The 27,109-nt window shown below is 33.9% G+C and overlaps 1 long non-coding RNA gene across 1 annotated transcript; it reads left to right on the forward strand.

The window, feature by feature from the left end:
- The first annotated feature begins 444 nt into the window (after positions 1–444).
- Positions 445–27,109, forward strand: LOC129049861 (uncharacterized). The gene is made up of 3 exons (XR_008513240.1): positions 445–699; positions 25,313–25,426; positions 25,905–27,109. It is a non-coding gene; the product is annotated as an uncharacterized LOC129049861 (long non-coding RNA).

Below are 27,109 nucleotides of genomic sequence, written 5' to 3' on the forward strand. Positions count from 1 at the left end.
AAAACCTTCTTTTTATTAACTTTCTTTAAATAGATACATCTACTATATACGCCATATATATGACATATTATAGAATAGATATATTGCCAGGCTTTATTTTCAGCCAATACAAAATGAGATTATGAAAAGGTTCAAAATCCCCTAAAAGTCCACCACTCAGTAAAAATCTCCCACCAATATCGGTATAAGCATCCTCCCAGAGAAGTCATTTTCAGTATGTCTGTATTTATGTTTCCTATTACTCATTTTCACTTCTGTTTTTACTGTATGGTTGTACTTCTTTCCCTCTAATGACATAAAGGAGATATGTCTCTCATCATATTAAAGGTAATTTTATAACATTAAATAGTTTTTCTATTACTTTTTATATAATTTCTCTAGTCATTATTAAAGTCACTATGATAGGAGGTCATAATGCTTAGAACTTAGAACTTAGTGGGAATGGCTTTGTCATTTATGTGAGCCCCTAGAACCTCATCTGATATTTTATGGTAATATGATGGCTCTATGAGCTGGCCATACCCAGTAGTCAGAGTGAAACCGGCCATGTAAAAACGACAAAGCACAGGATTCAGGGTAGGAGCTTGGGCCCCGTGGTATCAGTTGACTTACAGAGTGAGTTCAACCACATGGCAACATATTAATCAATCATACCTATGCAATGAAGTCTTCATAAAAACTATGGACAACAAAGTTCTGGTGAGCATCATGGGTTGCCAGCACTCCAGGTACATGGTTTTACATTATTCTAAGAGAATAATGCATCGTAAGGAAAATAAAAGATTCACATTTGGTACCTTCTCAGGCTGCCCTATACATGCCTTCCTTTGTTGATTTTCTGTATTCTTTATCTGTAATAAGCATAACTGTGAGTGCAATAGCTTTCAATGAGTTCTGTAAGTCTTGCTAGTGACTTATTGAACCTGAGGGTGGTTTTGGGAAACCTGAAAATTTGCAGTTGGTGTGTCAGAAGTGAGGGTGGCTTTTCAGGGACTGTTGCCTCTAATTGTATTTGGACCTTAACTCCTTGAAGTTGGGGTCATGTACCACTTTGATAGCTGAGACAGATGCTGAAAGATAAGAAACCATGAGTTCTAAGTGATTTGGCATCTGAAGAGAATTTTAAACGTGTGAATTGGAGGTATATATCCTGAACATTTAATAACCATTTCTCTACCATGTAGGATCATTTTTCTGATCGTTCTGTATAAGGAGCCTTGGAGGGTTTTGTGGTCTGGGTTCTTCATAGTGTATGTAAAGTAAGAATAAGCATTATTTTTCTACTCCTTTATTCTTTCCTCCCTTCCTGGCTTAATTAATTCCATCTTATTAAAATATGTGATAATTACATGAGACTGCCCACCCTTAAAGGCTTATATCATCCTTTTAGTTCTTCTATGCTTATTGATCACCTCCACTGAATTCTATGCACCATTAGTCAAGGTAGCATTTTAGTTACTATTGTTGCATCCTCATCTTGTAACAATCTGTCTCCTACTAATGGCTATTTAATTTTTTTTAACATCGATGAGTAAATATGTAAAATAAATACCTTGTAATGAGTGTGCTCTTGCTTTTTCATGTCTTAAAATTGTTGTCATGCAATTATATTACCTATTCTATTGAGTGCTACTCTCTCACCAAAATTGTACTCTTATGTTTCAAATAAAACTAGAGGATCCAGGATCCTTTCTCTAAGATATTTTTCCCCCAAAACAGGTTGGTCTAATCTGCTTTTATGGAACAGAAAGAACTAGGGAGTTGTCAGTAAGAGACAGCTTAGAAAATCTGGAGTGGGGAGATGGGGGAAACCAAATGTGTTATAAATTTTAAAAATTGGTCTTGGAAAAAATGAATTTCAGTGCTGGTGGTCAGGTGGGTGAGAAAAGGGGAATGTTAATAGAGTACAACTCATTTTGCAGTTTGTATTTATTACAGACTTCTGGGACATCTGCTGAGAAATATATAATTAGAGCAAGAAATCTCTAAAGAGACTTTCAATGACATTATCAGATTATCTTCATAGATTTGTAATTGCTGATCCATAGATTCTGGGTACCTTTTGCTAGGCATGGAAGATAGAGGTGATATCAGGAGGTGATCTGTTTCTTTGTAGGTCTTTACATGAGTCAAGTATATGTAACAATTTTCAATAAACCATTGCTGTGTGAAGATAATTTTAAAAAGATTTTACTTTTATTTAGGCATAGCCACATTCATGCTGTCAAGTTTTATTTGTATTATTACATATATTTACTACTTACATGTATTGACTTTTTAGTTTTTATTGTATTGATTTTTAAGAAAGAAAATTGAAAGGAAAATAACATCAAATTGGTAATATTCTAATAATATCTAAAAATTTTGGAAAAAGGAATGTAGAATACACCAGTGGCCAAAAGGTTTCAAGGAAATACTTTTTTAAATGACAAAATAATTTAATTAGCTCCAATGTCGTAAATACTGGGTTTGATTTCATGTTTTTTCTTTGTTTTTAGTAATTTGTAGTATCTAAGGCCAAGAAAAGAATAGTATTTATATTAATATTAAGTATATTTAAATTAGTAAAAAAGATGATTTATGTGTTATTATGTACCATGTAATCACTTTTATCTTTTATATTATTTCATATGGCAGGATGTTGCTTTAGCATTTTCGTTCTTAAATAGTAATCAATGTATCTCACTGAAGTCCTTCAATATCTGTCATTCTTCTAAGTTTCTTTTTATAGAGCAGTTGGTCTTTATGATAATAATGGAAAGATAGGTATATTTTATATTAGAATACTTTGGTTTGAGTCTTGGACATAGGAGATTAGTATAATCTCCCTAAAATATATTTTTATGTCTATGAAGTGTGCATATAAATACTTAACTGACACACAGATTTACTGTGGAAAGCAAATAAGAATAAAATTAATTAAAAAGAAAACTCTTTTAAAACCTCTATATCTATCCTAAAATAACATCAGTTTATACAACATTCTAAAATTGGACTCTGTCTTTTCTTAATAGCCAGTAGGAAACTTCTGGTATTTACATTTTCTAAAATATCTCATTTATTTATAAATTCATCCATCCATCTGTCATAATTCATTCATAAAACAAATACAATTTGAAATTAATCTATTGTCTTAGGGGCTATGATAGATTCTGGGGCTACAACTTTAAACAAAATACTGCTTCTCTTTCAAAGATATATTGGTTTTGATTAGATGTATGTTATAAATAGCAACAACAATACTACCTAACATCTAACCACAAAATGCTGGGTGGCATACTGTGATAAATGTTTATTTTTTTTATTAGTCTGTGGATCAACAGTGTGGTTTTGCTGATCTAAAATGATCTTAGGTAGGACAACTTATATTTGCATTATGCTATTTCTAGTACTCCAGCAGACTAGTTGGGCTTATTGTAACAGCCTAAGCAGACATCCAGGAGAAAGCTATCCTGTGTATGTCCTCTTGGTGAAGACAGGAGGCGGGGATGTGGGAAGAAAGTTTCTAAAGTCTTTTGGACAAGGCTTAGAACTGTCACACTTTCAGGCAAAGCCATAAGGCCATCTTACATTTACAGAATGGGAGGTCGACTGACTCTTGATGAAAAGCATTGTAAAATCATATTTAAAGGGTATGGATATAGAGTTCGTGAAGGATTAAAGCCATTTTTGCAGTCAGTCCCCCTCAGTGGGAGACATAAATAGACAAATAAAGTATAAATACTTCATTTTCTCTCCAGCTTGTCTCCAACTTTCTTTACCTTTTCTCTTTGTTCAAACCTTTATCACTCCTGATATTTTAAATTATTAAATACCTGAGGTGAGGTTCATAAACTTAAAGGAAAGGGCCACGTGAAGAGAAAGCACTACCTAACTTCATGTTTCTATGCAACGGGTATTTATTGTGTGCCTGCTCTTTTATGAAAGTTTATGGAAGAAGCATGCTTTCTCATGAGTCTTTGGGGATCGTTATTAAAAATCTGTGGTAGGGGATCTTCTTAGGGGATTTCATTCTCCTAAAAAAATAAAGAGGACTATCTGAAATACTAAAAATAAATAAATAAATAAATAAATATTCTTTTCTTTTTATCTTTCTTCTCTCCTTTCTTCTTTGTCAGTAGCTTATTGAAATATTTTGTCTTGTCTTTCCCAGCAGTTTCTCTAAGTACCGTCTCCTCTCTCTCAAGCTCTCTCTTTATACCTTTCCCTTTATTATTAAATTTTTATGAAAATTTCCAAAGCACCTCTTATATTTCTGATATTTGAGTGCTACCTTCTAGAGTTACTTTTTTCCTTTTCAATCTATGCAGTTTGACTTCAGTCCCTATCACTCTGCTGACATAGCATTTGCAATAATTTCACATCCAGTCTAGAGCTTTTGACTTGATTGACTTGCCACCATTTTCTTTGAAACTCTATCTTTTGTTTTTTGAAGGCTTCTCTTTACTCTTTGAGTATGAAATCTCAACCTATTGCTAAGATTCTCCTGATCTTGCAACAAGTGAAAAGAAATAATGAATTCCTGGAAAAGATAAGCATATAAAATATTTGATAACTGACTTATCTTGCAATTTACTGATTTTGAAATGTATTTATTGACGTTAGTTTTCAAAAATTTGATTAGCTAATTTGCATCAATTATCTTAAGCTTAGTTCTGTGGAAATTAATAATCCATATTTTGTAGTTATGTGGTAAAGACTATTAAACTATTAAATTAAAACTACTTGAAACAAATTTTTCAGAAAGAATAAAATCAATTTCTGATTCACAGATTCATTTAAACTCCAAAATATAGATTTTTATTATTTGGCTTAGGAATTCATTATCATGGCAAGATATATGTGGTTATTTCAATATATTCAGTAATTCAATATATTTAGTATATCTTAGTTTTACTCTACCTAAAATTAACACACTTACTATATCAGCAGGAACCAGCAAATAGAAAGGAAAATAATAATGTAAAACCTTGATGCTAATTTTTATGATATCACTATATTACTTCCTTATTTTACAGAAGCTATATTCTACTTATTTGTTTTTAAAAATATATAACATTAAGTACTATCTTACTTTCCCATTTTAAAAACAGTAAAATCACCTAGTTAGTAAACTCTGATGTGAATACCTCAAACACTGTGTTTTGGTGACGTATCTTTTCTCAAATGATTTTCTATAACTAATACATACATTAAATTTAAGATGTTTAAATATTCTTCCCTGGGATTAACATACACATTGCATTTTCTCAGTGTTAATCATTTTTACAGCTATGATTTATTGTAGTTGTTATACTCTTTTTATAGTCATTTTAGACATTTTTGAATTGCCAAAAATGATAAGTATAGATGATAATAAATGTAAAACTTTGTAAGGAAATATATTATTTATTAACCATTAATATGAGCTTAAACTTTTCATATTCAGAACAAGTTATTGTTGCCTTTGATGATATTATTAGAAAGACATTTTCATACAGTGTTGAACAACTCTATGAAAAGAATGTTTCCATATGCATGAATATATGAAAATAACTATTTTACAAAGAATAGCTTTAGCTTTGTATTTTAGGACAATTTTCACAGTGGGAGAAAGAACCAGTAATATATTTACTCCAAATAATCAAAATACGGTAGGCTCATAGTCAGGTACATAATTCATATGGCCTTCAATAAGTACAAGTGGTCTTGATGACTTTAGATGATTAGTTTTTAATTCTAGGGATTCCTAAGGGCTGAGCTAGAGGAAAAAAAATGCAGTTTTCTGATAATGTTCTTAAGCACATTTAAAGATAGAACATTTTATAAAGAAATAAATTTTTAAATTGTATGCCAGGTGCTAAGCTATACATGCATGAAACAAAGAAATGAATTAAAATTGTAATTCTTGACAGATGATTGCAGTCTAGCTAAAATGTCAGTGACAAAAAAGATTTAGTAGCAATTTTGATTAAATATTCAATGAATGAAGAAATAAAAAGAGACAATGTATAAGCTTAGGAATATGTGGAAAGAGATTCTGACAATGAGGCAATAAAGCTCTTCAATGTTAAACACAGTTCTTTAAACCTGAAAAATAAAACATCTTGGAGATGCATCCATTTACTTGATAGTCTCCAGATTAGAAAAAATTAATAATAATAATAATCATCATCGTAGTGAATAACAATACTTATTTTTTTTATTGATTTTCAAAAGCACAGTCTCTCCTGGGATCAACTGCTCACTTTTTATCTGTCTAGTATAGGTTTTTCTGCTTCTTGGTTTTGCCAGGTCCCTGGCTTGTTACTAGTTTGTCAGAGCTGCCGTTGTTCTTGCTTTAGTCAACTTCACTTAGAACATTCATCCTCATCATGCCAATGATATTCTGGATCGCACCTTGTTCAATATGCCTTTATACAGATAAAACTCTGGCCCCTTCCTGCTTAATTCTGGGCTTGCTTGACCCTCTTCCTCAGTTAAACTAAAATTTCTGAATGGTCACTGAGTTGTTGTCTGTTATTCAAATACAAAATTTCTGGACCCATCCAAGGACTCATGAATCATAATCATCTACATATTAACAGGATCCTCACATAATTTTTGGATACACATATTTCAGAAGCAGTTACCTATGTTGTTTTGATTTTTAAAATTCTAATAGTTTTTCCATTAGGCAAACAAAATCATCCTATGTTGATCGGTTGATTTTAAAACTTTTAATTAGACAACAATGTATTTTCAATACATGAAGTAACTTGTGACTAACAGAGACGTCTAAGAAAAGAGAAAGCCTTGAATAATCTTGAATGATAAGAGATATATCAGTTTCTATATCTGTTCATCACTTGATGGACACTTAGGTTGATTTCACAGCTTAACTATTGTGAATAGTGTTGCAATAAACATGGGAGTGCAGATATCTCTATGACACACTGATTTCATTTCCTTTGGATATATACCCAGTAATAGGATTGCTGGATCATTTGGTAGCTCTATTTTTAATTTTTTTTTTTTTTTGAGAAACCTCTTTGCTCTCGTCTGTGACTATGTAACTTAATATCCCACCAGCAGTGTATAAGAGTTCCTCTTTCTTCACATCCTTACCAACACTTGTTAGCTGTTGTCTTTTTGACAATAACATGTGTCAGGTAATATCTCATGGTTTTAATTTACATATCCCTCATGTTTAGCAATGTTGTGCATTTTTCATGTACTTATTGGCAATTTTTATGGCTTTTCAGAAATTTTTCTTCAGGTCCTTTGCCCATTTTTAATTGGGCCATTTGTTTTCTTGCTGTTGAGTTGTTTGAGTTCTTCAGATATTTTGGATCTTTACCCCTTACGAGACATATAATTTGCAAATATTTTCTCTCATTCTCTAGATTGTCTTTTCACGCTGTCAATTGTTTTTATTATTATACAGAAGCTTTTCAGTTTAATGTAATCTTATTTATGTATTTTTTTTTTTTGCTTCTGTTATCTGTGTTTTGAGGGATCATATCCAAAAGACAATTGTCCAAACCAAAGTCATGAAGCTTTTTCCCTGTTTTCTTCTAGTGGTTCACAGTTTCAGGTAGTACATTTAAGTCTTTAATCCATTTTAAGTTGATTTCTCTATATTGCATACAGTAGAAATCTAACTTCATTCTTCTCCACATGGTTATTCAGTTTTCCCAGTATCATTTATCAATTAATTAATTTATTTATTTTTATTTATTTTTTGAGATGGAGTCTCGCTCTGTCACCAGGCTGGAGTGCAGTGGCATGATCTCCGCTCACTGCAACCTCTGCCTCCTGGGTTCAAGCAATTATCCTGCTTCAGCATCCTGAGTAGCTGGGACTACAGGCACGAGCCGCTACACCCAGCTAATTTTTTGTATTTTTAGTGGAGATGGGGTTTCACCATGTTGGCCAGGTTGGTCTCGATCTCTTGATATTGTGATCTGCCTGCCTTGGCCTCCCAAAGTCTTGGGATTACAGGCATGAGTCACCGTGCCTGGCCAGCTCCCAGTACCATTTATTGAAGGTACTCTCCCTTACTCATTGTGTGCTTTTGACAACTTTGTTGAAAATGAATTGACTGTAAATGCATGGATTTATTCCTGGGCTCTCTATTATGTTACATTGGTTTATATGTCTGTTTTTATGCCAGTACCATGCTGTTTTGGTTACTATAGATTTGTGGTATGCTTTGAAGTCAGGTAGTGTGATGCCTTTAGCTTCATTTTTTTTCCTCATGATTGCTTTGGCTATTCAGTATCTTTTATGGCTCAGACAGCTAAATTCCTAAGTGTTAATGTAAACACTAATGTAAAGGTGTATATTGAGCAGGGCATTTATAATAATATGACAATAACAACAGTGATTTAAGAAAAAAAAAACTTAGTAAACTACCAGTCCTTGTCCTGATTTAGTAGATTTTCTTTATGGTTTGCTGAAGGGTTAACTAAATATAGCTGCTTTCGGTTCATACATTAATATTCCATAGTGATCTTGAAATTAGACAGTTTGTGAAAAAATAAAACATGTAATGGATAAAGAAAAAACCTCAAATCACTGAGAATTTAATGCCTTTTCAAAACACAGCTGAGTTATTAGTCATTTCATTTTGTTTTTTACAATCATTTGACAATAGGATTTCTATAAACACTGATAGTAATGAAATAACTAGAATCTTTTTTTCAGGCAAAGAAGATGTAATGACTTGTCCCAATACAGTGTGTTCTATTTATTTGTTTTACACTGCGTGTGTGTGTGTGTGAGAGAGAGAGAGAGAGAGAGAAATACAGAAGAGTGACTTAAAAAAGGGGGATAGATAGATAGATGATAGATAAAATGTATCATACTTTTCAAGACTTTAGGAATTTTATGCTCATTATCTCATTTTATCTTCACAAGTGACCTATAAGATAAACAATACCATCAACTTTGGGTTTCAATTAAAGAAATTGAAGCTGCGATAGGTAAAAAAAAACTCAATAAAGATCAGACAGGTAGTAAGTGCTATTCTGGGATTGAAATTCCAGAATCGTTGAATTTCAAAGCTTTCTCCTCAGGGGAAAGATGGGCTGCATTTTTCCTCCTCGTATAGAATACAAGCTCCTCATTTTTCAGACTGAAGGACACTAAGTTTCACACAGATGGCTCTATGATTAGCAGTAAATTGGCCCTTAATTGGGAAATTAAAAAAATAATTTCTGAAATTCCATGTAGAAAAATCACTTAATATCAGTTGCATTGCTTTCTGGCAACAGTTAATGAATTAATTATATTTACATAAGCAAAACAATGAAGCAGAAAGTAACTCTTTAAAGTTAAAAAAAAATAAAAGATAGCTTTTCAAATGCATTACCCAAGCATGATCACCAATGAGATGATGATCTTGAATACCCCAAAGTCAGCAAGTTAAAGAATTTGCTTTAATGTGTCACTATCACTCTTAACCTTTGTACCCATTGCCCTCACTGTATAAAGCTGGAAAGTAATTCTCAAATTAAAAAGAAACAAAATGCTGACAACATCTTATGAGCATTAAAAAATTTATCTATTCAAACATACTAATGCAGAATAGGAAACCATGCATGTTTTATATTTAGAAAGCTATATGTAAAATACCTGCTAGTGGTAATGAATACATGGTTCCAGAAAAAAACATTCTAAAGAAAATTTACATACTTATTTAGTGTAGTTTCTTAACTTAATAGTCATTTGTAGGCTTCCCTGAAATAAGAGAATAAATGTGACTGGAATGTAGCATAACAAACTCTAATTTTTTTTTTTTTTTTTTTTTTTTGCTATGATCACTTGTTTTGACTGAGAGGAATTGCTGGGTGTTGAGAAAGCATGGTGAATTGGATTATTGAGAGGAATGTAAGCAACATAAAGGGGCAGGAATATTGTATCTTTATGAGTTCTTCTGCATGAGGCCCACATAATGTATTTATCACAGCTGAGTGAGCTCACTTGAAAGCCATTTATGATGTGTAATGCTCTGTGTCCTTTGTTGGAGCATTGGGTGACAGGTTAATTGAATAGAGGCAAGGCAAGCAGTCAGGGTCATGCAAGATGACTAGTGTATATGATGGTTAAAGACAGTACTTCATTTACTAAAGAGCTTTTATATATGAGTACAATCTCAAATAATCCTTTAGAAAAATATTCATTCATAGCTGTTCAGAGGTATCCAGGGACTTATTAGGTAAAATTTTCTATACAAATTTTTAAAATATTTAATCAGGGTTGTAGGTCAGACAATTGATTAACAACCTTGAAAAAATGATTACTTGATTATTCAATACCACCAACACAAAACCATTATGGCCTTCTGGGGTATATTTATTCACTTTCTGCGAGAAGTTGTATTAAGGCTAAAAGATTAACCATAGGCATGTATTATTTTTCTACGAATAAAAGTAACTTCATTTTCATCTATATGATTGTTTTAGTACAAACACAGCTACACGGATGTATATTTTTAGTTTTTAGAAGAACAATTAAAATGGAAAAATTGCGACATTATTAGAGTACACAAATTACCAATACACTCCCATCTAAGACAGCTTTATTTTATTCCTTCTCACTTCAAATTGCTATTTATATCTCGGAAAAAAGCTACTTTGTGACTTATTTTTGTTTTTAAATTTATCATCTCTCAGCATAAATTTAATGGGTTTTTAAAATAAAATTTGCATGTTAATTATACATTTCAGATTGATTCATCTTTTCTGTTAAGCTCTATTTTACTTTTTGAAATGGCAATGTAAGGACACCTAAAAATCTCTAAAAAGAAAGAGAGCACTGTCACAAATAGTCAATATCAACTATTTTTGAGTCCTGGAAATTAACTAAATGGTTGCTATAATATGAGGAGTATTTACTCAAGGAAAATGATTAAATTGGGGGAAGAACTGCAAGTTTGAGCATTTTGTCTTATTCTATTCCCCTCCTTTCTCTTCAGCTCTAGGGCGGTAGACTTTAAAGCAATCAGTCATGCAACCAGCAAGCTTTGAAAATAAACAGTTTAGCAATGACTAGAGGATACAGAATAGGTTTGAAACTTCTCAAAAAGCTCCATCCCAAGAGAATTGTTACTATTTGACCTGTTTACCAGGTGCTTGAAAAAGTTCCATTCCCAGGGCTTGTCTTTATTTGATCTGCCTCAGAGTCCACTTAGTGATAAAAGCCCTATCCCCAGGGTTTTGTCCAAAAAAATAAAAAAATAAAAAAAATAGAAAGAAAGAAAAATCAGCAGCATTGCCTTAACACTGCAGCTGCCTAAGGAGGCAACACTAGTTGGACAAACAAGAAGCTTGGCAAAAACTTAAAAGAAAATCTGTCAAATGAGACATCCATGGTGGCTTGGAAGAACTCGACATATTCCTGGGGGTCTAGAAGGATATGCTCATGTGCAGGAGTGTGTGAAAACCCAGGAAAGGACTGAGAAGGCTCTATTCCTCCCCCTTGGCTGAACTTGAGGGCTGCTGCAAGCAGCAAGTGAGAATTAATACAGTTACAAACTGCTGGAGTGTTTAACATGTGTCTCAATATACACACAAAGCCCTTAGCAAAGAGTGGGAGCCTCACTGGTTCAAGATGTTTAATAAAATCTCTGTCCAATCATTAGCTGACCACTACTCTAACTAAGCAGGACTTCAGTGGCCATACACAGCAAATAGTTCACAGTTTACAGATTTAGTTTAAATAAGCAATAAGATCAACAAAAAGAAGTAGCATCAACAAAAGCAAACCCTGGGGAGGGGAAAGGGAAATTTTATTTTCATAATACCTACTTTTATTATTTAAAATGTCCAATTTTCAATAACAACCGAGGAGATTTACAAACAAAAAGTAAAGCATGACTGAATAAAGCAGTGGAATAAAGTATTTAATAGAAACTGTCTCTGAGGAAGCCCAGATGTTTTACTTTGTACCAGGAAAAGACTATAAATCAGCTATTATAAATATTTCCAAAAAACTAAATGAGACCATGTCTAACAAATTATAAGGAAAATTATGAGAACAATGTCTTTCCAATAGAAAATATCAATAAAAATGGAAATTATACAAATCACTTAATATTCTTCAGTTGAAAATTACAGTATTGAAATAAAAAAAGAAACATTAGAAGGATTCAAAGGCATATTTAAGTGAGTATAAAAAATAATCAACCAACTGGAGATAGGTTAATCAAGATTATTCTGAAAAACAGAAAGAATAAAGAATGAATAGAAATGAATACAGCCTCAGAGAAGTATGGAACACTATCAAGCTACTAGCATATATATGATAGGAGTCATAGAAGAATAAGAGAAGAGTTTGACAAAGGGGTAGAAAAATATTTGAATAAATAATAGCTAAAACACCCCCACATTGTAGAAAAAAAATTAATCTACACATCTGAAAACTCAAAAGACCCCAAGTAAGATAAACTGGAAGGTCTACAACTAAACACATTACAGTCAAACTTTGAAAAACCAAATTACAAAGACACAATCTTGAAAGCAGCAAAGGAAAGGTGACTGGGAACATCAGTATCATTAACAACAGACTTATCACCAGACACAATGACAGTAGAAGGCAGTAGGACAACATATACAAAGTACTCCAAAAGAAATAATGTAAAACACAAATTCTATACACCACAAAACTATTTTCAGAAATAAAAGATAAATTAATACATTCCCAGGTAAACAAAAGGTTTGTAATGGGTTTGTAATGTATAAAGATGAAATGTTTATGACAATGCTATTATAAAAAGGGTAGAAAGAACACAAAAACATTGAAACAAAGTTTTCACTTGGTATTAAAATTAAGTTGTATTAATCCAAATCATATTGTTCTAGGTTAAGACTAGGTTGTCTTAGTCTTCTTGGACTGCCATTATAAAATACCATAGGCTGTGTGGCTTAAACAATAGAAATTTATGCCTCACTCTTCTAAGACTCAGAAATCCAAGTTCCAGGTGCCAAAAAAATAAATCTTTATTCTGAGGCTTCTTCTCTTGGCTTGTAGGCTGCTGCTATCTTGCTGAGCCCCTTCATGACCTCTTTATTGTGCACACAGGGAGAGAGTCAGCACTGGTCTTTCTTCCTTTTTTTTTTTTTTTTAATTTTCTAAACACCAATTTCATCATGGAGGCTTTATGCTTAGTACTTCTTTCAAACCTAATTATCTCTCATAGACCCAACTTCCAAATACAATCACATTGCCGATTTGGGCTTCAAAATATGAATATTGGGCGTATACAAACTTTTGATCAGTAACACATATTGATTGTAATCCCTTAAGTAAATATTTCAAATTAAATATTTGAAAAGTATTTAAGGAGTAAAATAAATTAGAAAGAATTTAAAAGAGTATACCAGAAACTATTAAACAGAAAAAAATACATAACACAGAAAAGTTAATTATTAAGAACGAAAAGGAACAAGAGAGACATAGATATATAAAAAACAAGTAGAAAACTAGTAGTCTTGAGTCTTATCAGCACTTACATTAAAATTAAATAGAATGAGCAGTTTAATCAAAATGTGAGGTTTGGTAGAATTGATTTTTTAAAAAACAATCAAATTCTGTACCGTCTACAAATATGCACTTTAGATTTGAAGACAAAAATAGGTTTAAAGTAAGTAGGTTTAAAATATAAATGATATGCCAGGCAAGTAGTCAGAAATGGAGTGTCCTTACCGATATCAAATATACATATGTACGTATAGTTTCTTTACATGCACAGCCACACACATATTTTATATATATATATGTATAGATAAATTATCACTAGAAAAAATGGCTGTTTTATAATAGTAAGAGGGACAATTCTTCAGAAATAAATAGCAATTATAAATATACATCCACCTAATAACAAGGCTGTGCATTCAGCACAGATGTTATCAAAATCCAAGCTGGCTTTTATTTTTCAAAAATTAGTAATTTGTTCCCAAATTTTATATGGTAAGGCATGAGACCCAGACAAGTGAAAACAAATTTGAAAAAGAATAAAGTTGGAGGACTCACATTTCTCAGTTTCCAAACTTAACTACAAAGCAATGGTAATCAAGACAATGTGGAACTGGCATAAGCATGGACATATAGATGAAATAAATAGAATTGAAAGTCCAAAAATAAATCCTCACATTTATGATAAGTTAATTTTTTGGTAAGTGTTCCAGGATAATTCAACTGGAAATCATAGTTTTTCAACAAATGATGCTGGAACTACTGGAATCTACTGAAAAAAAAAAAAAGAAATTAAGACCTTTACCTCAAGACCATAAACAAAAATTAACCCAAATTGAATCATAGACCTTAACCTAAGAGCCAAAGTTAAAAACACTCAGAACGAAATGTAGGAGTAAATCTTCTGACTTGGGGTTAGGCAGTAATTTCTTTTTTTTAAATTAATTAATTAATTTATTTATTGTTATTATACTTTAGGTTTTAGGGTACATGTGCGCAATGTGCAGGTTAGTTACATATGTATACATGTGCCATGCTAAAACACCAAAAGTAATGGCAACAAAAGCCAAAATTGACAAATGGGATCTAATTAAACTAAAGAGTTTCTGCACAGCAAAAGAAACTACCATCAGAGTGAACAGGCAACCTACAAATTGGGAGAAAATTTTTGCAACTTACTCATCTGACAAAGGGCTAATATCCAGAATCTACAATGAACTCCAACAAATTTACAAGAAAAAAACAAACAACCCCATCAAAAAGTGGGCGAAGGACATGAACAGACACTTCTCAAAAGAAGACATTTATGCAGCCAAAAAACACATGAAAAAATGCTCACCATCACTGGCCATCAGAGAAATGCAAATCAAAACCACAATGAGATACCATCTCACACCAGTTAGAATGGCGATCATTAAAAAGTCAGGAAACAACAGGTGCTGGAGAGGATGTGGAGATATAGGAACACTTTTACACTGTTGGTGGGACTGTAAACTAGTTCAACCCTTGTGGAAGTCAGTGTGGCGATTCCTCAGGGATCTAGAACTAGAAATTCCATTTGACCCAGCCATCCCATTACTGGGTATATACCCAAAGGACTATAAATCATGCTGCTATAAAGACACATGCACACGTATGTTTATTGCAGCACTATTCACAATAGCAAAGACTTGGAACCAACCCAAATGTCCAACAATGATAGACTGGATTAAGAAAATGTGGCAATATATACAACATGGAATACTATGCAGCCATAAAAAATGATGAGTTCATGTCCTTTGTAGGGACATGGATGAAATTGGAAATCATCATTCTCAGTAAACTATCGCAAGAACAAAAAACCAAAAACCGCATATTCTCACTTATAGGTGGGAATTGAACAATAATTTCTTACATATGATAATCTTCTTGAAAACTGTGTAGATTATTTAGTAATATATTTAAAATGAAAAGATAAAATATATTTGCATCTTTTATGGCTAAATAACTTAAAGCATTGGGCTCAATATGTATGATTCCTTAGCTGGAAAATGCACTTGTGTGTTTTCTCCCCAAAGCCAGAAAAATTAGTTGTTGTATGTGTGACATCTAAGCATTAACGTATTTTAATTGTGATGTCAGAGGCAGCACTACAGATGGAAAATAAGCTGGAAAATCCATCAAGTGTAATGAAGATAATATTTTAAAAGTATTTAATGAACAACTACACTTTTTAGGCCTCTCCCACATGAATCAGCTTTGAAAGTCATACTGACATTATGGCCCCATTAAAATGGAAAGGATGAATGTCACTTGAGCAAGAAAAAGATTATGACAAAGAACAATATCTTGTTTAACAGCAAAGGTGAAGGAAAGACTACTGGCTGAGAAACTGAAAGAAAGAGAAGATATCCAAGAGTTCTGTAACATAGTCACAATACTTTCTTTTCCAGAGCCAAAATTCCAACAAGAATGGAATGAAAGATTAGATTATGGAAATCAAAAGTATAGAATCTTGTGTCCCACACACTATATGGATTTTTGTGGAAGTAGATGATTAGGGCTTCTCAGGGATGTCCTGTGGCAACATGTAAAGAAGATTTGCTCATCAGGGTAAAAGTGGTGGTATGGTGAGGAGGCAGATAGAAGATCAGAATTTCTCTTCTTAAGTTTCCCTTAGTTTGAGTTTGAACACCGCAGATCCAGAGTTCACTATCAGCTCCATTCAGAGCCAGAAATAGAGCTTTTGATACTGGATAATGATTTCTTCAGAAGCATTATCTTTGATTGTTGTGTGTAAGTGTATATATGGGATCAGAGATGTTAAAGAAAGAAGGCACAAAGCAATTCTGTAGTTTATGGCTATAAGGTTGACAGTGAAGCAGAGATCAACTAGGGATTACAGGCAACTTTCAGAGAAATCCCTAGAACCAGAATAAGCTACAGCGACTCAGAATTAACAGAGAAAAAATCTCCAGGTGCTTAAGAATCCAGGAAAAATGATCACTACCTAAGGAGTGAGATTAGTTTAGTCATCAAAAATACAACAGCATTTTTTTCTTTGCATTCTTAAATTTGAGCTTTATATTTGTAATTCCACTATATGGTGAATCATAATATATTAAAACATATTTAGAAATAATGCTTAAGCCTTTTAAATACATGAATATATGGGGATTATTCCTAAAGTTCTTGGAACTTTAGTTGGTCAGATCTAGAAAGAAAGTCCTGTTTATCAGCTGTCTGTTATGTAGCTGTTTTTTGTTTAAAGTACCACATGACAGAACTCTCCTAAAAAGTAGTAAAAAATAATAATAATTAGAAGAAGAAGAAGCTTCTCTTGAATAAAAGACATTTTTTAAATAATGTTTTGTTTTTGGTTTTCTTTTTTTTTCCTTTTGCTTGTTATCATTAGGTATTTAGAAAGGTTGGCGATAAATTTAATGCTTACCTCAGGTTTATGGGAAACTATCTATTACCTTACCCTTTATGATTCTTATTACTTGACACTTTTTCTTTTGTATGTAACAATGCAAGCCAAATCTTGACACCTAAACCTACAGACATACTCACTTTTCTTTTCATACCTAAGCACTGTTCTGTCTATACCATATCTATTCCTGTACCTACTCTTGTCCTATTTCTATTCCTAGTTCTGTATCTACACCTCTGCCTGTACCTTTATAGCTGTCTGTTTTGAGTTTAAAATGATCTTAGTGGTTTGGCTATATTTTGACTTCAAAGTAAGAACTAGTGTGGTAATAACAATTGGCATTTAGTAGAACAACATAATATTGTTCCACAGGTTGACCAAAAGATATGCAATAGAAAATAAACTTTATATTTCTGGTAGTAATTTTAGTAAGATAAATTTATTCTTATTCAAATTTCGATGTGCAAAGTTCATTATTATTTTTATATGAGTTGCATTTAAAACTCAAAATAAAATTGGATGAATTGGTGAGCTGTTACCAATATCTTGATAAATTAAAGGATACTTAGATGCTCAGCAAATGGAATGTTTGTGGAAGCCTGGGAACAGATGTGAATAGAGGGCCGCATGCTCCTTAGTGGAGAATAGTCAGTTCCCCAACAGGGATATTTTTTTTCTTCCCTCAGCTGTATGTACATGACTTCTGCTCCAGTGGCCATGTATGTATGGCATTTGGGCAGTGTCAATTTATTGTAATTTTATTTTCCTTCCCACTACCCTTTCCTTAGATTTCTCACCTCCCAGTAGTGCAATTGAAAGGGATACAGTTGCACTATCAGAATAAATTTCATGAACAGCAAACCTTTCAAATTTAATTAATTTGGGTGCATAATAAGCATTTTTTTCTTTCTTTGAGAAACACATTACTGAACTAAAGAATAAGGAGCATGCACACCATTTTTAATCAGGCCTTTGGGGAGTAATTTGGAAATAATAAATTTTGCATAAACAAAGGTAATTATAATTACAACTAAAGCTAGGAGAGAACTCTGCTTATTTCTCATTTGCAGAAACTTAGAGACACATGTATTAAGATTTAATTCATTTACTGTCAATAAATTTGACTTGCAGGTTTAGTTTTACAGATTTTTATGTATTAGTGATGTCACATTAATTGATAATAATGGCCTCAAAACTTGTGAGTGGTTTTTTGTTGTTTATAATTTTGACATAAAAATTAATATAATAACATGCACAAATCTTACATCTGCAATTCAATGAATCTTGACACACACTATTTACTGATCAATCTCAAATATCACCAAAATTTGGAACATTTCCAGCCCTCTAAAGAGTTCCCTCATTCCTTTTCTCAGTACATTCACCATTATTTTTCATTTCCCAACTGCCAAGAGAACCACTTTTTTTCTAATTGGGCTCATCATGGGTTAGCTTTTCCTGTTTCTGAACTTTAGATAAATGAAATCATGCATAAACTGTGAGCTCCATCTGGTCGAGCAATCAACTGTCAAGGTGGTCAATTAAGACAATAGACCAAATTGAAAGTAACAATCAAGCTCTAATTCACTTACTATGACAGTGCCAGAAATAGGCAAAATGCTAAGCTGCCTCCCTAATATTCTATTCCCCCCAGCATGGATTGGCAATGGAAAAGAATCAGTCAGGTGAATCAGCACAGATGGGAGGAATTGCCTCACTGCATAACAAAAAGCCTTTGCCTCCTTCTGGACTTTGGTCCAGGGAAAAGGCAGTGGGAGGGAGAAGGAAAATGGCTAGAAATAGAAAGGCAGAGTCCAAATGGAAAAGAGTGCCTCAGTTAGGTCCTCCATTAACGATACTTCCCATGGAGACACCTAGACTAGGAAGGCAGACATGTGTATAAACCTGGCTTGCCCAAAGGTACCTGAGTTCTTGACTGCAACTCTCTCCAGAAAATTGCAATACCCTGGCTGTGCACCAAGCCTGCTGTACAGAGGATAGTTTCCCTGGGTGAGGCTTGCTAAACAAAGGCTTGTACTTGCCTATGATCTGGCCTGAAAGATCACACATAAATTTTGGCCTGAAGTCAGACCGTTCACATCCATGTTTTTACATGTGTCAGGATCTTGTTCCTTTGCTTTGTGTTGCTGAGTAGTATTCCAATGTATGAATATATCTCAGTTTTGCTTATCCATTTTCTTTTTTCTTTCTTTCTTTCTTTTTTTTTTTTTTTTTTTTTTGAGACAGAGTCTTGCTTTGTCACCCAGGCTCTGCTGACTACAACCTCCACCTCCCTGGTTCAAGCAGTTTTCCTGCCTCAGCCTCCCAAGTAGCTGGGATTACAGGCACCCACCACCACGCTTGGCTAATTTTTTTAGTTTTAGTAGAGACGAGTTTTCACCATGTTGGCCTGGCTGTTCTTGAACTCTTGACCTCAGGTGATCCGCCCACCTCGGCCTTCCAACGTGCTGAAATTAAAGGCGTGAGCCACCGCGCCCTGCCTGCTTATCCATTTTCTTATTGATAGGCACTTGTTATTTTCAGTTTGAGCTATCATGAGCGAAGCTACTTTACATATTCTTATACAAGATGTTTTGTGGAGGTATGTTTTCACAACTCTTAGATAAATGCCGAAAGGTAGAATTGCTGGGTCATGGGGTAAGTATATGTTCGAATTCATTACAAAGACTTCATTAAAAATTGTCTAAGTGTTTTTCCAAAGTGGTTGTACTGCTTTCCACACAAAACCCCAATATTAGAGAATTCTAGTTGCCAGGCTGGAAGGCAGTGGTGTGATCTCAGCTCACTGCAACGTCTGCCTCCTGGGTTCCAGCAATTCTCATGCCCCAAGTAGTTGGAATTACAGGTGCACCCAATCAGGGCTGGCTAATTTTTGTATTTTTAGTAGAGATGGGGTTTCACTATGTTGGACAGGCTGGTCTCAGACTCCTTACCTCATGATCAGCCCACCTTGGCCTCCCAAAGTGCTGGGATTACAGGTGTGAGCCACTGTGCCTGGCCTGTTTTTCTTTTCATTACCGACTCAAAATTATCCCTCCCCTTTTCTGTGGGCACAGTCACTGTTTTAATTTTCAGATTAAATTATGTTTCTACATTTTAGCCAGCCACATACTGACTTGTTTCTACCTCCTAAAAATATGCACGTGATCCTAAGACTGCATGTCAGCATGAGAATTCCAACTTTCAGCATGATAAAGATTCACCTGTCTGCTCCTCTCCCTCTTCCCAGTGTTCCATTTGAGATACTCATCACCTCTGACTTGTGCCCTTGCTGTGGCCTCACAGTTGGTGCTGCTACCTTGTGTCTTGCTCCTTCAATCCATCCTTTAACCCATCCTGGAGTGATCTATCATAACGAAGTCTAACCAAACAATTCTTCTGGCAATCTTTCTCCGGCTCCTTGTCAGTAGTACCTGGAGCCCTCCATAATTTGGTCCTGCCTCCCTTTCCAGCATCAGCTCCAACTACTCTTCATCTGATTTCTAACATTCTGGTACTAAAGCAGTTATGATTCCCACAGCTCTCCACCCTGCTCATTTTTGGTTATAGGATGATATTTTATTCATTCATTCATATATTTATTTTCATTCAATATGTATTCGTGGCTTACCTACTGTGTAGCAGGCACTGATTCCATTACTTGGAATATCATGTGAATAAAAGATAAAAGTACCTAATTTGAGTACTTTGCCTGTGATGCCTGTATTTGTCATCTTCAATTGACTGACTCTTATCTAACATTGTAGTCTCATTTCAAGTTTCAAGCTTTATTTTTTCTAAGACTTCTGTGATTTTTTTTTTCTTGGCCATACTTCAAACTAGTACATACCAAATGTTCTCATCTGTCCTTTTTTCTTTCGCTATACTTATATCAGTTTATTCAAATTAGACATTCACCTATTTTTAGACTATTCTGTAAATTCCCTGAGTGTTGTGCTTCGTAAGTCCTTATAACCAGAGCACCTAGCACAATTAACATCTAATAAACACATGTGTTATGGTGAATGCCCATAGAAAAAGACGATCTCAGAAAGTAATTAAAACTGAAATCTTACGGAATAAACTCATGACTATGAATTGCAAATTATAAATTATAAAAAGGCTGATTGTCATATGGGATGTCTTAACCTATTTGAACTGCTGTAACAAACATTTTAGAGCTGGTAATCTACAGACAACAGAAATTTATTGCTCACATTTCTGGAGGCAGAGAAGTTCAAGATCAAGACACCAGCAGACTTGATGTCTAGTGAGCCTTTTCATCTTAGATACTGCCTTCTGTGATCTTACTTGGTAGAAGTTGCAAACAAGCTCCCACAAGCCTCTTTTAAAAGGGCAATATTCCCATACATGAGGCTTCTACCTTCATGACCTACTCCCTACCAAAAGCAACACTTCTTATGATCAGCACATTGGGGATTAGATTTCGACGTATAAAATTTGGAGAGACACACATTTTCAGACAACAGCATGAGTATTGACCTGGTCATTTTCTAGGTGCTCAGCAAGAAACCAAGGTTCAGAAGAGACCTCAAGCTATTGACCTGTGCTTATTTTCCTCCACCTATCTTTCTAATCTCAACAGAGTCCAAATCATTGTTGAACTGCCCTTAATATTTGGTTTCAGGATTCAGGAAGCTTCACCAGTGTTTGTTTGTTCGTTTTTAATTACTTTATAATATATCATTAGCAACAGAATTTACTGAATGTCTTTTTTGCATGTGACATAAGGATTTTGAAATATAATTTAGGGAAGATTAAGACTACAGTGACTCAAATTCAAGGAAGGATGTCAACTGTGATGTAGATGCAAAAATATAAAGAAAACAAGGAAAAATTGAATAGAATTTGAAGTGTGCCCAGATTATCTTCCAATGTGCAACTGGAAAACTTGTTATTCTTATTTCTGTGTCCTATGTCTACTATTTAGTTCTCCCTAAATTCTCTTCTCCTTTCCATCAGACATTGCAAGAAAGAAAGAAGAAAGTAAATACAGGAAAATAGAAAGGAAGCTAGAGAAAGAAAGAAAGAAAGAGAAAGAGATAATGAATGAGAGAAAGAAAGAGAAAGAGAAAGAGAGAGAAAGAAAGAATAAACAAGAGAGAAAGAAAGAAAAGAAAGAAAAAGGAAAGGAAGAAAAGAGAGAGAAGGAATTCTTTTTCATTTTACTTTCCCTGAATCCTACCCCACGTAGAAGTTATTTATGGTAACTACCTAAACATTACCAAAGTTTATTTTTATATTTCTCATTTGGTATAATTTTCCTACTGTGACTTACACTACTATGTGCTTTCATAGTGTTTCTCATTTGACTGGAAGAGCGGTAGGATGTATCTGGACTCCACAATGCTTTTATATTGCAGGAATTCAATAAATGATACAAATGACCTGACACAGGCCAGAATATTTGGATTCTGTTTAAAGTGATGAATAAAATTTATCTTTTGATAATAGAAGTGTTATATATAAAATCACTCTTTAGGATGATTAGTGGGTTAACTATTTTGATTAAAATGATTTGTAATATTGTGGTACATGGACACTCAAGTAGAAAAATAATATTCATTAATTTACCCACTGATTCAATTATTCATAAAGAGCTTACTATGTACCCATCACTTTTATTATGTCTCCCTCACTTTTTAGCTTACTATGCACCCAACACTTTTTAGGTTTCAGCTACCATGGTAAGCAAGAGCAAGCCTTACTTTCATTCCAGTTGGAGACAATAGTGTGAATTCTAACAAAACAAACTATATATGAGTGCTAAGGTGCCAATTGAAAGATGTATTAAAATAATAGTGACTCACCTGGAAGAAATACTACATGGTTTCTAGATATCTCAGAAAGAAAAAAAAAAGAACATCAAAATAAGTGAAACTAATTAACTGTATTCTAAGTGGAGAAGGTAGGAGGAATTGGGGAAAAAAAAATCCCAGAACACTTTCTTGAAAGAAGAGTTAGTGAAGAAGATACTCGGGTGTTTGAAGAGATGTGGGAATCATTGTCTTCTGTGGGAAGATGAAAGTAAGGAGATGGTAATAAATCACTTTTTGGTTCAGTGGTAAGACAGAAACAAATACAAAAGAGTCACAGGGCTTCTATGGTTAAGCCACATGAGTGTCTACTTACAGTCTTCAGCTCCCTGTGAAGAGCTTCCCGCTGGGTAAAGGGAAGGAAGAAATCTAGAAAGTCTGTCTAGGATGAAAGAGGTGGTCCTAAGCAAGACAGTTAAGGTCTGTCTTCTCAAAATGTAAGAAGAGTAGAAAAATGGGAGAGAAAGAAGTAATTTTTAGACAGTAAAGTGTATGTGAAATCTGGTGTGGGATTTGGGAGTGTCTAAGAAATATTGCTCAGAGTAGCGGCAACTTTGTGTCATGTGAAAAGCTAGGAACCGTTAGTTTGCTATTCTCCTGAACACTTACTCTGTCCCCAGTATAATAAATATGTCATGGAGAAGTAATTTTTTAAATAATTATTTCAAGAAAAATGAACTGTAAGAATCTGTGTGGTTAGATGTTGGTTGAGTGTTCTGTGGGATGGAGGGCTTGGATATATAGATGAAAGAACACATGAGAGGTTTAAACCTAACTTCAGCAATTGCTAATTTAAGGATCCTTGGAAACATTATTGGGTATTTGATATCATAATTGTATGAATGCTAATATTTGTTGCTTGTTTACCATGTGTCAAATCCTGCAGTTTAATAACTTCATGTGATTTTTTTTCCTTTTAGCAATTTCTATGCTAATGATCTAGAATGTTTGCTTAATAAATTATGAATGGCTTTATTTCAACAATGAAGACATTCGTTCATGGCAAGACTGGGAACTTTGATTTTGATTCTCTACTCTTTAATAGTTCTACTGTTTACCTAGATAAAGGCATAAGGAACACAACCACCATATTTTTAATTGATGTAGATCTGGGTGAAAGAGGTAATACAGTGATTTAAGAGTGAGCTTTAAGATACTCTGCCCAGTCTATAATGGTGAATTTAAATTGATAAGTACAAAATTAAATACAATTTTATTATAATTTATTTTATCATTATTTTTTACTTGGAGTTACAATGCCTAATTGTTTCCCCAATTTTGTCACTTTCCACATTAAAGATGTTAATTTGGCATTTGTAGCTGAGGAACCAAGAGACCATAGAAATGATATTTATGAAACTCCAAACTGAAGTGTCGTGCTAAGATGAATATTTTTAAAAGAAAAAATTTGATTACAAAATTATTAATTCTCACCTAGATCCAGGTTGTTAATAAATTATGTTGTTGGTAATTAAGAGAGATTTAAAGATATATTTTAGAGAGAACTTTTGGTGAACTATGAGTCCAAACCTTCCCGAGTGCAAAGAGATATGGGTTCCTGACCCTTATCTCAAGCTTAGTAGGACTGGCTTCATTAGGACTGTGTAGAGAGTTTGGTGTGCTATGAAGTTGGGGTAATATAATGGACCTGTCTTTGTCCTGCTGGTAAATTCAAATGGGGAGAGGTGAGGTAGCTAGTTCTTCCACATCTGGAAGTAAATGGGTGATTTCATTAGGCTGAGGCTGTATTTCCCAGAGTTTGACTGGACAAAGGATACAGACATTTTATAGAGACCAGCTATAAGTCATGTGACTAAGACAGGTCACCTTAATGTATCTTAGATCATGTCCAAGAGGGCTTCCCATAGTCTGGAAACCTCATCAAAGAGAAACCAAGGATAGCAGTGGATCCTTTAAGACAGAGGAAATACGCCATCTGCATCAAGAAAAGCAAACATGACAGATAAGGGACAGTGTCTCTGAAGAGATCATAGGTGGTACAATGTTGCAGTGAAATCTTGGAATTTCTTCCACATTCCTGCATCCACACCCTGGTAACCCCTTCTCATGCTGACTCATATTTGGTCATGTGATCTGTTTTTGCCAATGGGATAAAAGCAAACATCATAAGCAGCAATTTAAAAAGCACTTTTGCATTGGGGCTTACCATCTCTTTTACTGCTTTTTGTACTTTGTCATGGGAAGAAGCTACACTATTGAAAGGTGAGACATGTGACCCAATCAAACCTGTTGTCTCTGATGACAGTCAACCCACCTGCAAACACACATACGGCTTTCTGAGGCTATTCAGCCCCAATGGAGCCACCATCTGACTTTTGACAGAACCCAGCCAAGATAGGAGAAGTCTGGTCCAATCAGCAGAATTACACAGCTGACCTGTTGACTCATGGGATATAATAAAGAGCTGCTGTTTTAAGGTAGTAAGTGTTGAGATGGTTTGCTACACAGAAAATATTACTGCTACACCATAAAAGTCCCCTATAAGAGAAAGGAAGCTTTAAAACTAGGTCTACAAAGCTTAGAGTCAGTTGCTGACTGTAGCAGTTAAGTAAGAACTTTGCTGCCCCTTATCTCTTTACTCCTTCAATATTCACTTCACTTTCAGAGTGTTCAGAAATATCAAATATGAGCTGAATAAGAAGTGGAAAGACAAGGATTCATCCCTTCCACAGACTACAAACCTGGCTGATAGAGAGAATATTTCATTTTAGATCAAATGGTAAGAGTTTTGACTATTATATAGGAGTGAACAAAATACCTTGACATTATGTTTGAAACTTATAGTGACCTTTGGATTAATATCATTTGTATTTAATCTAAGAATTATCTGCAAAGGCATGGAACTGCCTGTTTTTATCTAGTACCCAAGAAAGAACTCCTCCAATGCAGTTTAGGAAATAATGTTGCTTTATAATTATATCCAATGAAAGTTATTTTCTCAACATTCTGATTACTCATAGCACAAATTAGACATCTAGCCATTGTTTAATAGTTTTACTCTGTGCATATAATGGGTAGAAACATAGTGTTAGAACTCTAAATCCCATGATTATTAATTATTGGAAAAATTTTTGAAAAATCTATCCTTCAAAATATAGCTTTTGAGCATAGATTCTTTTGTGTTCTGTTTTGAAATATACTCTTACCTTCACCTGCTCTGGAATCAGTGGTTCTCAGAATGCTTTCTTCTTTTGCAGATTCACTGTCATCTTTGTCTGATATTACAACATAGTGACCACTCGACTATCCTCAATGGTATTTGACTACATGGATTCTGTAAATAGGCGAAGCTTAAGAACACTATTTTTTTTTCAAGTGTAACATACTGTAGTCATAAGATGAATGGGGTCTTGCCCATATATCTATGTGAAATTTAGTTAAAACAAGCAATGCGAAGAATACATAATCTCACATTTTGTATGTCACACTATAAATTCTATACCAGGATGTACTTCATTTTTGCCCTGTTATTCTCTACCAAAGGGAAACAAATGAGGAGGGCTCACCATATTTGTTTATTTATTTAACATTTGAAAATCATAATCACAGAGCTGAACTTCATATTCCTTGGTGTGCTTCACGTAGCACACCCCAGATATAAGTGAGTGGTGGCTTTTTTATTGGAGAAATTACAAAGTTTTTTTTCCTATATCTGAAAACCCACATCTGAAGTTTTAAAATGTGTACCTCTCTAAAAGATACAATTGCTTTGTCCTCACCTGTGTGATGAGGTTAGATGTTGCCATTCTGTTAAAAGCAAAACTTCCTACCAGATGTATTTTGAATGAATTCTTGATTCACAATGGAAGTTGCTCACAGCTAAAATGAAATATGTGTTGCCTTCTCTCCAGTTTGTTTTCTCGGGTTTCTAAACACAAAGACAAAAAAGGACAGAAAACACTTTGTATTTGCTATAACCTTGAGAATCAATCCTAAGAGTTAAATGTCGAATTGTTGAATTACTTGCTCTTATTATCCTCTAACTATTCCATATTCTTTTAATTGACTCAGTGTTGTAAAGATAAATGCCTTGGGTTATGCACAACACAGAACACAGCACAAAATAATGCAATTTCATAAAGGATCTTCTGTAATTGCTTATCACACATGGCTGTGCATGACAGATAAAAACAATAAAGGAACAAATGGAAAATATTAGGCCAAAACTTATTACTGAGATAATATTTGAAATAATTTTGAAATACTTTTTGATACACATTGTCCATATGTAAACCTTGAAAATGATTGGAGTTTCTCAAATCTATCTGGTTGTATATTGGAAATGGTGGGGAGCAACTAGTAAAGGGGCTAACTTTGCAAATAAGAAGAATTCTGAGTGTTACAAGAAGACAAGCAACTGATTTAAAATAAAAGTTGGTATTTAAGGAGTAAGAGCTCATTA

The sequence above is a fragment of the Pongo abelii genome, chromosome 1 (assembly GCF_028885655.2).
Source record: "Pongo abelii isolate AG06213 chromosome 1, NHGRI_mPonAbe1-v2.0_pri, whole genome shotgun sequence".
In the NCBI taxonomy this organism is placed as follows: Eukaryota; Metazoa; Chordata; class Mammalia; order Primates; family Hominidae; genus Pongo; species Pongo abelii.